Source organism: Crocodylus porosus, unplaced genomic scaffold (assembly GCF_001723895.1).
Source record: "Crocodylus porosus isolate Cpor-Errol unplaced genomic scaffold, CroPor_comp1, whole genome shotgun sequence".
Classification (NCBI taxonomy): domain Eukaryota; kingdom Metazoa; phylum Chordata; order Crocodylia; family Crocodylidae; genus Crocodylus; species Crocodylus porosus.
This window is the reverse complement of record NW_017728886.1, coordinates 22,599,118-22,615,975: the sequence shown is the minus strand read 5'-3', so window position 1 is coordinate 22,615,975 and position 16,858 is coordinate 22,599,118. Positions and strand designations below refer to the sequence as shown.

Below are 16,858 nucleotides of genomic sequence, written 5' to 3'. Positions count from 1 at the left end.
ACTAGAATTAGAGTAACTTGCTTGTGATTAATATATTTGCTTGCTCCCTCATGGCGAGAACTATGGATGTGTGCATGTGTGTGTGTGTATGTATGTACATACATGCATACATACACAGTCATCCCTGACACAAGACAAGACAAGACAAGACAAGACACCCTAGTCTGCTACAGGTAAGGCAGGATCACTGTGGCTAATATCCTGCTACTGTAAAGGTTGTTAATATATGCTCAAGAGATCATAGGAAGAGTGCCATGTACCCCCGCTATAGAGGAAGACAAACCCCCCGCACAGTCCATTCCAATATGACCATGGGGTAAAATGCTTTCCTGACCCTTCCTTCCTACCAAATCACTACAGTTATGTAATTAGTATGCCAGAAAATTGTGTTAGTTACTTTAAATAAGTAAGTCTTGCCCCCTTCACATGGAAATTTTGGGACCACTGCTGTCATTTCATATCTGCAAAAACATTTGATCCTGTGGTAAGTCTTCTGCTCCCCAAATGTCAGTCTATACATGGGAACAAAATGCCTGTCTCATGTTCATCCTGTCTTCCAAATCTGTCTTACAAACTTCCTCCTTATCTTGCTCTCATATGTGTTTTTATAATGTCTGAAAAACCTTTCAGTGCAATCATAAACAGTGGGCACACCTACACAAGATTCCTTAACTTCACGTTAGCATAGTTTACTGTGGAGTAAGCATATGCACGTGCATGTGCTTACTTTGCAGTAAACCTCCCTAATATTGAGTAAATTTGCTACCAGCAAATGCAAGCAGGAAATTTACTTGGCATTAGAAAGGGCACCTTAGTGCTCACATAGACACTTGACTGGGAGCAAAATCTGGTTCTGGTCAGCCATCCACCACGGGGCAGGAGATTGCTTCTTGCCCCCCCCAGGAGGTGCCAGGGTGGTCTTTACCACAGGAGCCTGGGTGGGGAGTATGTCCCTCTGCCCCTGAAGCAGGGAGCTCCAGGCCCCCGCACCAGGATTATGATCGGGGAGCAGAGACCTAGGAGACCTTTATCTCCCAGTGCTGGCTCCATGACTGCAGGGCTGGTGCTGGGAGATCCATATCTTTTAGGATCTCCCAGGGCTGGTGGGGGCTTGGAGTTGGGGTGGGGGGGAAGGGGGGACAAGCTCCCTAGCCTGTTCCCTCTGAGCTCTGCGCTTACAGAGCTGGGTGGGGAACAAGCTCCAGTCCCCACCTTGCATTCCTGGGTGTGGACAAAGTCCCTCTGCCCCCACAGCAGGGAACTTTCAGCCCCTACCCCCTGATCATGATCATGGAGTGGAGGCTGGGAGCTTGTTCCCAGCCCCCACTCCGTGGCCGTGGAACTGATGCTGGGAACAGGCTGGAAACCAGCTCCCCAGCCCCAACTCCATGATCACCATTGCAGTTGCAGAGCAGGGCCTGGGAACTGCCTGCATGGTGACAGTTGCCTGCTGTGTCTGGAGCTGGCTGGGACCTCCTGATTGTGACAATTCCCAGCCAGCCCCAGCTGCACATGCAGACTTCTCTGCATAGCCTGGGGCTGGCCAGGAACTCAAGTTGGTCCCAAGTCTGTCGCGATACACAGTGTTAATGTGCCTTAGTGTGTCTACGTGTGTTAAGGCACTTTAGCTATTTGCACCTAAATGTGATACCTGCTTTTGCGAGTATCAAATTTAGGAGTGAATAGCCTAAAATCATTATTTTAAAGTCATATTAAAGGTGTGCATGTGTAGAGCCATGCCCTTAATGCACCTTAATGCATGTATAGATGTACCCAGTGTGCCATAGTCAAAAGTCATTCATGCAACAAATTCAGGATTCTGCTCATTGGTACAGATGTAAAAACCTGATTGTTGTTTATGGCTAGCAAAATCACAGGCTATGGAGAACTAAAATAACTTCCATCCCCGGGGCTGGTAAGGAAAGACAAATTGTCTCACAGTGTACCTTAGAACCAAAAGAAACTCATTCTATATAGTGCTAGGGAACCTCCGTGAATCCTAATACATCAAGTGAGTACTTGCATGTACAGGGAGAAGGTGGATTACTGCAGTTGGAGGTGTATTCACCAAAACATTGTGGCTGGTAGAAAGTGTGGGTGGTTTGCTTGCCTTTAGCTCACAGACCACATGCCAAAGGGTAAGGACACCTTGCAGGACAGCTGTACCCTTAAATAAGTTGGGGAAAAAGATTCAGCAAGATTTACATACAGTGAGGATTGAGAGAGTGAGCCAAGTCAAAGATGATACCTGTGTTACACGCAGGAATTACTGGGAAAGAGGTGATGTTGACAGTGACTGAGAAAAGGAGGAGGAAAGGTTAACAGCTCTGGTTTGGCAATACTGAACTTAACCTAATAACTGGAAGATCTTGTCTACTTATATTACTTAATTTCCTGAGTGGGAACAGTACCTTGCCATAACTCCAGCTCCATCCGATAAACATCCAATGGAATTACCATTGGCTGAATGCTGCACTTTTAACATATGCTAAATTATGTTGCCAGAATTATTCCTAATGAAGAATGCATTGCATTCAAAAGCTTGTCTAACTTTATTCCACCCATGCAGTTGATCCATAAAATATATCAGCTCCCCACAAAAATCCTCCCTGTTAATTCTTAGCTATCAGTAATATTGCAGTGATATCCCTTTATTGCTAGTTATGATTTTTAGAAGGGACCAAAAGGTTCTAGTGGGACTTGGAAAGAAAAAGAAGTGTCTTTTATTCTATCAAGCTGGAATAAGAGCTGATATAGCAAAGAGTTTTAACACAAGCCTGACTGATATGTATGGGTATTGTATGATTCAATTAAAAATATATTTTTTTCTTGATCCTTGTTATATACAATTGTCCCAATCAAGCAAAGCATGTAAGCAAATGCTTGGTGTCAAAATTGTGAATACTTCCCATTCCCATTCCCTATTAACATACTAAGAATGTGCTTAAGTGATTTGCTGAATTAGGGTCTTAGATCATAGAATCATAACAGAATCATAGAAGTCGGGTCGAAAGGGACCTAGTAGAGCTTCAAGTCCGACCTCCTGCCTGAGCAGGAGAAAAACTGGGCTCAGATGACTAATAACTTTCATATAGAAGTTTCATATAATAACTAGTCATATAGAAACACCATCAGTCAATATGCTGTAGCCTAGAGAAACCAGCCCTGCCAGGGGGACTTGTAACTAAACAATGAATCATCCAACAAAGGACTTGAAGCAGCTCAGGGGCTCACTTGATAGGGGACAAATGGAATATTCTCTCCCTCTGACCATTTTAGTGAGATCAAAGAAGAGAAAGCAGGTCCTGGGATCCTGAAAGATGCTAACTAAATCCCAAAGGGCGTTTGGAGGGGTAAGGAAGCCTAGGCAGGGTTCTGCTGGCAGGTGTTATTATTTTCCCATAATATGTAAATCTTTTGCACTCTTTCTGTTAAGTGTAACTGGTTTGAAAATTATTTTGCAAAATTTGTTTCTCTTTTTCATAGTAAGATAGTCTTCAAATGGGAAACAGTGACCCAAAGTGTACATAGCTTTGGGGGAAGCTAGAGAGAGCTTGCAATAGCTTCAGTGTCAAGGCAGTTGGAGTGTTCCTCCAGGAAGGGGACCAGCTGGAGGATCTGCTCCCTGACATTTGTGCCTGGAGATGTCTCATCAAGCCACAGATATATGGGATTGAGTGGATCCAAGTATGTTAACTTACTGAGAGACCACTATGGGGACTTCATCCAAGGTCATAATGGCTTCTATATATTGTTGTTTTTACCCTTTTAGTTGGTCCTTCCCTTTTCTTTTTCCTTCCCTTCTGAAACTGAAGGAAGAGAAGTGCTTTGGGAATAAAATGAGTGTGGAAGCATCATGCACTGGGAACTGGTGAGTTTACAGAGTGGGGCCTACTCTATAAAGGACATAACTCAGAGTTACTGATCAATACCTCTCTGACTAAGAGAACTAGGGTTGATTGTGTTTTCCAAACAGGTCTTAGGCTGTGACTACATGCTAAACTGTAGTGCATGACATATTGCTCTGGACAAATGCTTGCTAAACAGGGAGTATTGTAGCTGCATCAAAGTGCTATCATCTGCAAGCCAATAGTATTCCTTAGCAAGGATGCCAGTCATCTTACTGGTTCCCTGGCTAATTAGTCCTTGCAAATTGTTTAATTTATATGGCTACGCTACTTTCAGGTCCAGAGGCAATGTGGCCAGAGAAGTTTACTATTAGCGAGGGTGCTGCTGTTGGGCCTGGTCATTTTCTTATATTGACAAAGACGTAGGTAAGTAACATCTGCCTTTGGGATTTAGATTAATTTGATTCTCAGCTGGCACATTTAAACTTTGGTTTTCAGCTGATATAAATCAGTACAATACAAATGACTCCAGGGAAACTGTCATTTTAGGCCAATTGGGAATCTAGTCCGTATCTCCCATTAAGATTAATGGAAGAAAGATGTGTCTAATTTGCCTAGAATAGTTTGAATCCATATTTCTTTGAATTGTCAAAACAATCTTTCTAATAGCATATATCTTTTTATACTTGGTGTTAGGGGAAATGCTAAATGTACGGAATGGCCTAAATGTAAACTGTGTTTAATTTTTCCCACATGCACCCGCTCTGCTTTCAGTCCTTCAGTTAGAGTTTATTTTTAAAATACTGTTTTCATCAAGATCTTGGCATCCTGTGGAAAACTAAATTTGGATAAGGCAATGATAATGAAAATGATAGTAAATGGATAGTGAGTAGAGTACTATTACTAATCACCTTATTCCAATAGTCATCACTTAAAGAAGCATTCTTTTTTTGAAAACATATTGATATTAATGTTATTAATAATGATACCAAGATTATTTTTTGAAGGCCATCTGTTTCCTTTTCATGTTTCACTCAATAGCAGATGTAGAATAGCTCGGTTTCGTTTTGTCTTTACGGGTATGTGCAGGTGCTACATTTAGATAGACCTAGGTCGGGTAGTGTTAGGTCGATCTAAATGCCTATCTGTGCAGATGTTCAAGGGAGTTAAATTGGAAAAAAATAGCTGTCCCAATCTAAATCAGTTCACCTGGGGGAGTGAACTAACTTGGATTGGGAATGGGTTAGCCCAATTTAGTCAACATTTTCACACGTTCGGAGTTCAGCCTCAGGGGACCAGCTGTTCGCTCCAGCCCTAGGGGTTGTGCTCTTCCTACTCCACACCCCGACCAGACCTGCCACGTGCTTTCCCATTCTGCCTGACCCTTCCCCACCCTCAGTAACTTATATCAGCTTCGCAGCATGGCTCTTAGCACTAATGAATGTCTGCACTCACCGCTCCTGATTTATGGTTAAGCAGTTTAAAATAAGTCATTTGATCATAGACCGGGTGTGGAAAACATCTGCATGAACCCTGTGAAGCTATTTTCTACCACCTGTAGTCATGGTGTGTAGCTCCTTGCTCCATGAAGAACCTGAGAGTGGGAATAACAGAGTTGGAGTCAGTCTTGTGAGCAGTGCTAGGGGGTGATATGCATCATAATGCTAAAAATTAAATACAACCCAACAACTTTTTATAGGAATTAAAAATGATTTTGAAAAGATGTCTAGCAAGAGCTAATGTACGTATATGTGGGGTTTGTGTTTCTTTTTTATTCTTTTCTAAAATGTACTTGCAGGTGCTTGACTCTTTGACTATATTGCTTGAATGCATATTAAAATGGACTAAAGTGGCTCTTTGTCACAGGACCAGCCAACAGATGCAGGATGAGATGAGACACTCATTTTAGCCAGAGACCATTGCCCTAGATGATAGGAAATGGGACATTGCGTAAGAGTTTGTGGCTTTCAAATTATCAGAACATTTCCTCATAAATCTGGTTCAAACTCTTGCATATGTTTTGGTCTTTTCCTCCTGTCCTCAGCTGTCAGACTTCTGGCACAAGGTGCTATGGATTATTTCCATGCAGATATTCCTGCTGTCCCTGATGGCTGCATTTCGCATTGCTTTGGATGAATTTCAAACCAAGCTTGTTCCCTTAGCTCTTGTTATGGATGAGAGATTTATTACTGTTCACTGGATGCCCTATTCTCCTTCTTCCTGGTGGAGATGGATAGCAATTGTAAAGGACTTGACCTCTTTGGAGAAATTAATTAGCTACCCCCAAATACTGAACTTTAAAATATTATAACCCTGATTCTGATAGCTGCTCTGAGTTTTGGAGACCTCTTGAATGCCGGGAGAGTTTTGCAGGATCAGGAATCTATCGACATTCAACTTCAGAAGTGGGCTTCACATTTTATGGGCATGTCAGAAGTTTTGAGATGCGGAAGAATCAGATTTCTGTTCTGAATGCTACAACTTCAGTTGGCTGCTGGAGTCCTTCAGAACATAAATGTATTTTAACTTACTTCTAAAAAATAATATTGTATATACCTCTCCATGAAAATCATCAGTATTCAAGGACTTCTGAGCAGACTATTGCTGTCATTCTAGGACAGTGGCAAGGTACTAGCAGTGCCCTTGTTTCCTCTGCTTTTACCCATGAAATGTTGTAGGGTATTCCTGGTGTTTTGGATATTGTTCCCTGTAGTTGTAGGTGAGGGTTTGAAGTTGTTGTTTTAAGGTTCCTTGGTCAACAACTGTCTCCAAATACAGGGGCTTGACTAAATGGCCCTTCCTGACCTTTATTAGTGCTGATCAACTAAATTGGTGAGAAGCAGCCTTAGCTGAGTTTTATTATGGTTGCACAAGCCAGTAGTAATTCATTTTTTAGCTCTGTAAATGACCTGTCGCTTTTTTTCATGAGCAGTTTATGGAGCTAGTCTTCAGATTTTAATGACCCCTCTGTTCATTGGTATTTTTTACCAGAGCAAATAGTGTGGTGGAGATCATGGTAGCAGCATACCACACACATTTGTAGCAACATACTCGGAATACAGAGGGAGGGAGGGATGCTGTGCTTGTAGGAGAGAGGGGTTTGGAGGAGGTATCAGTGTATCAGCCTGTGTGCACATGGCTAGAACACTAGCTCAAGTCGGAAAATATCCATACATAGATCTCTTAATGAAGAACCAGTTTAGTTTTCAAAGCCTTCATGCAGCATACAGTACATGAAAAAGTATGCATCCTTCATTCACAGCTGGCAATACTTATTGTACGTTTTCAGAAGGGTCAGCTCCGTACACAATATCACTACTTTTGTTTCCAGGATAGGACGGGTGACAGAAACATATCAACAAATATTGTAGTTCAGTGGAGGACTCTGATGCAGCTGGGGCTGTTAGTAATCAAAAGGATTAACACCCCATGCAAATAAGGCTTTTTAAATTAAAAGCAAATGCAAAAGAATGTTAGCCTGTTTATTCCTGAATGTACTTTGTAATTCAAAAATACACAGAAGGTTACAGAATAAGTTGCCTATCAGTTTGGTAACTGCATGCTCCCTACATTGAACCGGGCATAGATACATCTGAGAACATTTGGAAAATTTTTTTTTCTAGCATCCCTGTCTGTATAGCTGTGGTGGGAAACAGCCTCACATGTAGTGACCTTCTATAAATCCTCAGGTGACTGGGAATTTTTAAATGTGTCTTTTATATATAGTGAAAATAGTAAAATCCTAGTTCTTCAAGGGGAAATTCCCCTGACAGTAAGTCCTCTCTTGTTGATGCCTGAGCACAAAAACCTATTCATTTTTATGGGGCGACAGTGCTTCCTTCTGGAATGCCCTCTCTAATTGCCTGAGAACTGATTTATTATTTGATATTTCTCATTGTATACCTAACCAATTTCATCTTTGGATGTTCGCTACTCCATTCAGAGGTATTCTACTGTCAATACAAAGCATTCAAAATTCATAAGGCAAGCCCAGCAAAAGCCCAAAAATGAAATTAAAAAAATGGCTTAAGATAATTAAATAAAAAAAATATTTAATTTTGTACTTTCCCCTCTGCATTTTTGATCTTCTAGGGCAGTAATCCTCAGCCCAGGGCTTACAGACACCATGTTGAATGACCTTGTATTTTTGCTTGCAACTACAGCGAAGTGAGATTAGCAAGGTAGGGACAAAGTGTGATATTGCCTGTAGACAAGATTCCTTGGGTACATGTGATACCCTTTATTAGACCAACTAAATAGTTGGAAAAATTGTTCTTTGCAAGCTTTTGGGCACAATTGCCCTTCTTCAGTCATATGGAGAGTCTGCTGGTGAATTGTGTGCTCTCCTGGGTAGAACAGAAGCCAAAATGCAAAAATCAGGTCTATGAAAATGCAAATGCATGCGAGTGAGGATCAGAAGGGTGGAAGACAATAGGCGTGAGACAGGTGGTGGGGAGGGGAGGACAGGGGAAATGTTGAACTGGTGATAGAAGAATGTAGCTGTTAAAATTCAGACAGGTTACCTGGGGTTCTTAGACGGCAGGCAGGTTATCATAAGCCATAAATCTTATATCTTTATTTAGTCCATGATTTTTTGTTTCTAGCAGATTTATGAAGTGAAGTTCGGAGGCTCGCCTGTGAAGAGTGTTTTGTACATTCCCTTTGAGGATTAGAACTGAGAGACTGGAGACAGAGTGGTTTTCTTGTGAGAAGTATGCACCCAGAGGTAATTGCATGTTTTTTGTCTTCAATAGATTTTTGGTATGCATTCATTTTGGTATGCAGTTGTTGTTTGGTTTCTGCTACATATTTTCCATTGGGGCATTTAGTGCACTAGATGAGATATATTACATTTCTGGAGGTGCAGCTGTAAAATCCAGGAATGGTGATGGTTCTGTTGTGGGGTGTAGTTATTGTGGGGGTGGTGTAGATGTATTGGTAGGTTTTACATTCCTTGTTCCAGCATGGTCTGGATCCATTTGGTGTGCTTTGGGCCATAGAAAGTTTGCTTCTGGTGAGGAGATTAGTGAAGTTTGGTGCTTGTTTAAAGGCTCAGCTGGGTGGTTCTGGAATGACCTCTTTAAGAACTGGGTCTTCTAGTATGGATTGCAATCATCTGAGGATTTTCTGTCTAGGTTCCAGGGAAGGATGGGACGTTATAACTGATGGCGATTCATAGGGATTTTACTTTTGTACTGCAGCAATTCTTTACATGGTATCTGGATGTATCTTTCAAAAGTATGATCTATGTCTCTGGAGGAGTGTCCTTGTTGGATGGAAGCCCTTTTGAGATTAGCGAGGTGATGGTTGTAGGTATTCTCCTCCGTGCAAATTCAGTGGTATTGGAGGGCTTGGCTGTATATTACAGCTTTCTTGGTATGTTTAGGGTGATTGCTTGTTCTGTGTATGTTGGTCTGTGGGTTTCTTGTATATGGTGGTTTGTTTTTTTTACCATTCTGGATATTGATCATAACATTTAAAAAGGAAATGTTGATGCTGGAGCATTCAAGATATAGTCTGATGGAAGGGGTGATGTTTATTGAATTTGTAACAGAAATCAGAGACTGCAGGTTTTTGGTCCAAATGATGAAGATGTCATCTATATATGTTAGGTATAGCATGGGTTTGATGGTGCAGTTCTTGAGGAATTTTTTTTCCAGGTGGGGCCATAAAAAGATTGACATATTGTGGTGCCATTTTGGTGCCCAGAGCTGTGCCCATGGTCTGGAGGAATTGTTGATTATTGAAACTGGAGTTATAAATTCAATAATATCTTTAAGTTTGTATTCTGAGTTGTAATGCTGCTCTTGTAGATATGTAAGGCAGGCTTGGATGCCATCCTGTTGTGGCATGTTGGTATAAGCTGGTAACATCCATGGTGGCTAGGAGGGTATTGCTGGGCAGGTGGTTTATGTTTTTAAGTTTTTGTAGAAAGACTATTGTGTCTTGGACAAATATATTGCCTGTAGTGCATTAATTGCTCAGGTTATATATGTTTATTAGAAAGCTTGTTTTGACACATTTCAAAGACATGGATTCAAATGATTCTAGGCAACTTTGACACATTTTCCCCCATTAATTGTAACTGAAGACATGGACTAGATTCTCAGATGGCTTAAAATGACATATACTTGATTCATAGTTTTACTGGTTATGGCCACTAGAAAGCTGTGATCTTTTGGTGATTTTGAAATTAAAACTGAGATCCTCACATTATATCTACACTTTCAAAGACAAAACTTAAGTAAAGTATCAAGTACCATCATAAAGCTTACAATAACATCTGAAGAGCTGGTGAAACTGAGTTCCATAAGTACTACAGTGGTGGCACTATAGCTCAGACTTATGTTCTTGCCTATGAAAAAGAGTGAGTCTATTAACAAAGAGTAAGTGTCATGTCACTTTCTTGGCATCTATGATCTCTCAGCAAGCTAGCTTCACTTGCTGTGAGTTGTACTATTTCACTTTAAGTGTCTGGCTTCTAGGGCTGCATGAAATTTCACCAGCTATTTTGTTTCAACACTGTTTCGACTCATTTCAAGCTTGAAACAGTGAAATCAAAATGGAAGAAAGGGCTTCGAAACAGCCTTGAAATGAAACGAGGGCAGTCAAAATGTTTCAAAAGTTTTGAAACGTTTCACATTTTGAAACAACCAGACAGGTGGTGGGAGACAGGGGAGTACCAGGGCTGCAATCAGGCTGGGAAAGGGAACTCAGCCTGGCTGAGTTCCCCAGCCTGATTTCAGAGCTGGGGAGGGGGACCAGGCTGAGTTCATTTCTCCAGCCTGATAGAAATGTTGAAACAGTGAAACTGTTTCGATGAAATGGAATAGAACAGTGTTTTCAAAATGAAACAAAACTTGAAACAAAACATTGTTCCGTCGAAACGTCAAAATGGATGTTGAAGCGGAACACTGCTGTTTTGGACAGCCCTACTGGCTTCATCCAGAGTCAGATCAAGCCAGTGAGTGAACTTAGTAGAGTGATAGACTATTTATTTAGATAGTCCTTAATATTTTGGGTACTCCTGCATGCAGAGAAATATGTTGACTTCATTGGAGCGCCACAGGTTGATGTGGAAGAAAGGCAGGAGTTTACATACAGAGACAAGACTGGAGAGATTTTGTGATTGGGTGAGATGCTGGTGCACATAGAGGACTCCTTATTGGTGGAGAAAGCTCTTGAGTTTTCAGTGGGTGCACCTACACATGCACATTTACCGCACAGTAACCAAAATTACTGTGCAGTACAGGCATGCATCTACACATGCATGATGCTTGTACTTCACAGTAAATATGGTGACATGCTAACTTGAGTGTAAGTTTTATACCTGCATCATGCAGATATCAAATTTATGCGTGATTAGTTACTGCAGAGCAATGCACATGTAGACGCCTTACTGCTCAGTAACACTGTGTGTGGCCTGACTTGGGACTAACTTTAGTGGAACTAACTCCATGTATGGATGGTGGCCAATTCCTGCTTACTGTGAAGTAATTTACTGTGCAGTAATTTAATGCACATGTAGACATGCCCAGTGAATGGCAAATACGGACAGCAGATTTTTTTTATTTACATGAAGACAAAACAGTCTCATGTACATCTTACAAGTCACAAGCAAGAATGTTAAGAGAGTTGTATGGTGGAATTGGGAAGTGGTACAATTCTAGATGCCAATGGGTTCAGAGGAGTCTGTAGTAGGAGGAAATATCTAGTATCAGGGAGTTCTCTGAATAATGCAATCCAGGACATCTTCAGTGATCTCATGAGAATGACATAGTTTGCTAAAAAGGAAAAAGAATAGATTAAGCTAATGTTGAATGATTCTAAAATGGCAAAAAAAGATGATGTTTGTAATTCATTTTTTAAGGATGAGCAACGGCTTCTTAAGTCTTTGTCTTCTCCTGTTTCCTTGATTAATGACATTATGCAAGTCTTTTCCTTTTCTTGGTTGAATTTAGCTTTTAATTTCAAGCACAAAATGAATGTTGACCTTAACTGGAATACATGAGTTCTACAGCATCTGCTTATATATATAATATTCACTAGGGAGCTGTCTGGCAACGTGCTTTCTCACATCTGTCAGCTAAATCAGAGATCCATATACAAAACGTAGAACTCAGGAGCATTTTATGGATTTATGACACACTGTGGAAGCAAGAGGGGTCCATAAAGCAATGATCTGACTCTTTTCCAGACTTTCCTCAGTTATAGCACACCCATGAAATTGCCAGGTTTAATAGAGGGCAGAATTTGTCCAGTTATTTTCATATAAATCTGTATTTTTCCTGAATATTTGTCATATTTATTTTCCATTTGTTTCAGAGCAGCTTGCATTTAGTGATGCCACTGATAGAAATGGCTTATACAAAATGTGAGAGGGATTAATGGCATATGCTTAATAAAACAAGGGGGGGCAAGCACTATGTATTTTTTTACTATGACCCAATAGGATGGCTAAACTGTGCTTTAGTCCAGGGTGGCAGGAAAACAGCAATCTAGCTGACTAAATGATAGCTTAGAATACTTTCCTTCTGCTTCCCCCCTGTCCTCCCATGTGCTGGCTATGCATGCTCCTTGCCACCAAATGCTACAATGATGACAAAATACTGTTACAATGCATTACATTACATTATATCCACCTTCTTTTAAAGATTGGAGGTAATTAGTCTGTTCCATACCTGGTAAAATGGCCTGGGCATTATATACTACCAAAAAGAAGCTGTAAAGGAATCAGAAATACTGGGGCAAATTTATTCCAGACAGAAGTTGGAAGTATATCAGTGTCCTTAGTATGTCTCACTACTTCACTTCTTTTTCTATGGACGAAATGGAAGAAAAATGTAATATGATTTGTTTTTTCCTACTACTTCTCCATTACTTCCCTAAAAAGAATAATTCATTGAAAATACTAAACAAAAATTGCTTTCAGTATTTTCCATGAAATACTGTGGCTATTACCTGGAAAAGTGCTGTGGGAGTGGCAAGCTCTACAGCTAATGATGGATGATATCTTGGCTGCACAAAAAATCTATTGATTATTGTTCAGTTTTTACCTAGTAAGTTACAACTTCTATTTTACTCAGCCTCTCAAGGAGGTCTTGATTATCTCAAATTTATTTCAAGATGACATTATACATTACTGATGAGTCTGTCTTGAGTTTTCAACAAATGTCACATCAGCTACTTCCGTTACGACAGAATGAAAAATATATTTGATCTGATTTAAATACAAGCATTCAAAGTGATAAAAATGGGACTGGTTCTCACTTCAAACTTGATCTATTTCATTGAAGGAGAGGGAAACAGTTCATAGGATCATAGAAAATTAGGATTGGAAGGGATCTCAGGAAGTCATGTAGTCCACCCCCTTGCTCAAAGCAGCACCATCCCCAACTAGATTATTCCAGCCAGGGATTTATCGAGCCAGGCCTAACAACCTCCAAGGTTTTTCAGACTGAAATAAAAGGATATGTATTGAAAACAGTTGATTATTGTATTAATTTAAATGGGTGGGGTTGCCAAAGCATTCGGATCCTGCCTAAGTTTGCCCTCACTGCAGTTAGGGATAAATTCTCATTGATTATCTTCTACAAATTGGGAACGAGGTATAGAAGGTGCAAGGGCTAAATTCTGTTTCACTTTTGTGTTCTTAAGTGGCACTTGTGTAGCTGTGTAACTGCAATTTTTGGAGTTTAGGCATGGTTTGGACTTTCTTTCCACCAGCAGCTGAATAGGTTTGTGCAGGTATGCAATAAATTGGTAGTGACAGCAGCTGAAAGCCTTCCTACCTTCTAACTGAAGAGCTTAGTGGTTTGGATTCTCATCTGGGGAGTGGAGGTGAGAATCCACCTTGCCCAGAGGAGGTTTGAACCGTAATCTATTGCTTCCTAGGAAAGTGCTCTGATCAACAGACCCTGGGCTAGTCAGAGGAGGTTTGAGCTTCCATCTGTTGCTTCCTAGCAAAGTGCTCTGTGTTTTTCTCCATTTTCCTATAGGAAATGGAAAACCTGGATCCCTGGTAATTACTGCCTTGAGAAGGTGTCTGATCTGAGATCTATATGGTGCATAATGTCTGAGGGGCATCTGAGGAGTTCTGTCAGGTCTGAGGTATGATCTTTTCCACCCCTATTGACCTATTTCTGCCAGCAGAACCTTGTAAAATGGGCAAGGGATTTACCTCTTACCCTGCCTTTCTTTTAGGGATCTTGAGAAATGAAACACCCCTAAGGATGAGTTTTGTTTCATAATTCTGCCACCATTTTCATTTGTCCATTTGGCATCTTCTGTACAATTCCTAGTATGGGTCAAATAATGCCAACATTAATAAATACAACAGAAACAGGGAATGCTTTACAAGTACAGTTCAGATGAAATACATGAGTGCAAAATAACATCAATGGGATAATCTTGGCCCATTAAATTCTGGAATTTCCTGGTTTGAGTGTTTGATTGAGCACCTAGAGGATGAGGCTTTGCATTGGAACTTATATGCATGTACTACATTTGCAAAAGCTTTGGTACACTGGTTAGGCTGCATATTTTTGTGCATTGCTGAAGAAATAGTTGGGATGCATTTTTCTTCGGCATGGGAATTTTCACACATGAAATATATAGCCACTCTGCCAAAGAGCATTCACTATGGACAGAAATTTCCAGAAACGTTACCTCTTGGATGGTTCCCTTCTGGGAGTGAGTGCATGTGTGGCATGTATGGTATTCTATTTTGTTTTATTCCTAACCGATTATGAGTTTTAAACCCCAGACTTGAAGTTGGATCTGTGTGAATGGCCCATTGTGCTTGTGTAGAGCCTGTTTTAAGCTAGTGGTGTATGTATAACATATTGGTAGTTATAGGTCCCTCTGTAGGCCTGATCTACAGATTATATTAATAGATTGTAAGCAGGAAGGTGCCTTCGAGGATCATTGGGTCCAGTCCCCTGGACTGGCTGGGGGTCAGGTAACCCCAGCAAGGTGACTGTCTAGTCTGCTCTTGAAGATTTCCAGGGTAAGTGATTGCACCACCTTTGGATGGAGCTTATTCCACAGTCTGGACACCCTGACTGTGAAGAAGTTTTTCCTAATTTTGAGCCTGAATCGGTCTTCTAGGAGTTTGTGGCCATTACTCTTAGTTTTCCCCTTGGGTTCCCTGGTGAATAGTTGCTCACCGAGCCCTTGATGTACTCACCTAGTGTAGTGGTAAGCTGCTACCAGATCCCTTCTCAGCCTTCTTTTCTTCAGGCTGAAGAGTCCCAGATCCCTCAGCCACTGGTGTAGGCATCTACTTCCCAGGAAGGGTAAAGGCTGAGAAACCTTAGCGGAGATATGCCTGAGGAACTCTTCTAATTGGAGTTTAGTACCTAACTTTGTTTTGAAGGATGGGGCATTAACCATCCCTCTCCCCAGCATTTCTAGTGGCTGAGGCAGCTCCTCATTAAGTAAGAAGGATTTCTAAATCATGTATGAGGAATCTAGGCATCTAATGCCGAGCTGTGAATTCTTTTTGGCCGCAGGGGGTCTTGGCATTGGAACTCCCAGATCCATTTGTGAATTTAGCCCAAGTCAAAATGTAAAATTATCTTTATTATGCTTGACATTTCCTTGGAAGTGAATGTGGCAGTTCAGGCTACCCAAACACTCACATAGCAACACTGTATCATTTTATGTTCTTTGGAACCACAAAGTACAAGAATTATTTTTCCCCCAATGAAGAGTTATATTGTGGAGAATAATTATGCAGTCAATTCCAAGTTAAGACAACTGTATTAATGTACATGGCCATATAATCACATACACTATGATCTAAGTCTATATTATCGCTATTTTATCCATCAAAGTTTACTCTCAATCGGTGACTGATAGGAAAAAACTGGGATTATTATATTCTCTACATTGGCTCTCTTAAAATATAACAGATATAATTACCAGAGATTGAAATATTTACATTACATTACTCCGAATATTACAAATATTTACATTATTTAGCAAAGGAAGGAAAAAAAACAATGAAAAAGCCTCAGATAGCTTTTCCTTGCTTGGCTGATTAGAGATTTCCAATATACATTTTGGTTACTTATTTAATATTAAACAGAATAATTAAGGAACTGTGTTTCTTGAATTAAGGAACCTAATATCTACTGCTAATTGATGGCAGTTTTCTTATTAATTTTGTTTTCGAACTTGCCTGCTATCTTGACTACTAAAACAGCAAGCAGCTCTCAAGAGAACTTACATGGGGAATATAAAGGAACACATTTTTGCCTATATGTTTGGATAAACTTTTCAGTAGGAAGCCTTAGACTTTATTTGATAATCGTTTTGTAACACATTATTAGCTTAAACTTGAAATGAAATAAAAAATATTGATAATCTATCATGCTATCACGTCACGTGTTAGAGCAGGGTAGGCAAAATATGGCCTGCAGGCTGAATCCAGCCTGCCAGGAAATTCCAAAATGTGTACTGGGGGCTGTTGCTGCCCCTTCCACCCCCATGCCTGATCCCAGCCTTCCTGCCTGTGAGAGTGGGAATTCAGGTATGGGCCCTACGGGCAGGGTCCAGAGATTCCCACGGAGGGAAAGTGGGGCAGGAGGGTGGAGAGCTACATGCTGTGGGGCCAGACTGGCCTGGCCCCACATACTGCAGGAGTTCAGGAGCTGCATGCTATGGGACTGGGTGGGGTGGCCCCACACATTACCACTATGTGCAGCTGAGGACTGGGGTGGGACTGGCACACTATGAGGCCAGCTGGGACTGGTCCTGCTCACTGCTACCATGTGCAACTGGGGACTTGGGTGAGAGTGTGGGGAGTTGTGGAGGCTGGCCCCATGCCCTGCCACCATGTGTGGCATCAGGAGGTGGGACCAGGGAGCTACCACCACATACAGGTCCAGGGACTTGCACACTCTGGGGTGTGAGTCCCAGTCCCCATCACCCCCTCCCACAAATACATCTCCCTTGCACTGTCCCTCACACCCCACCCCCTACCATAACCCCCCACAACACCCACA

At 41.1% G+C, this 16,858-nt stretch overlaps 1 long non-coding RNA gene across 5 annotated transcripts in view; it reads left to right on the top strand.

Annotated features, from left to right (window-relative positions):
* The window catches only part of LOC109307169, a 393,364-nt gene that overhangs the window by 158,914 nt on the left and 217,592 nt on the right, over nt 1–16,858 (top strand). The gene's annotated exons all lie outside the window — the stretch shown is intronic.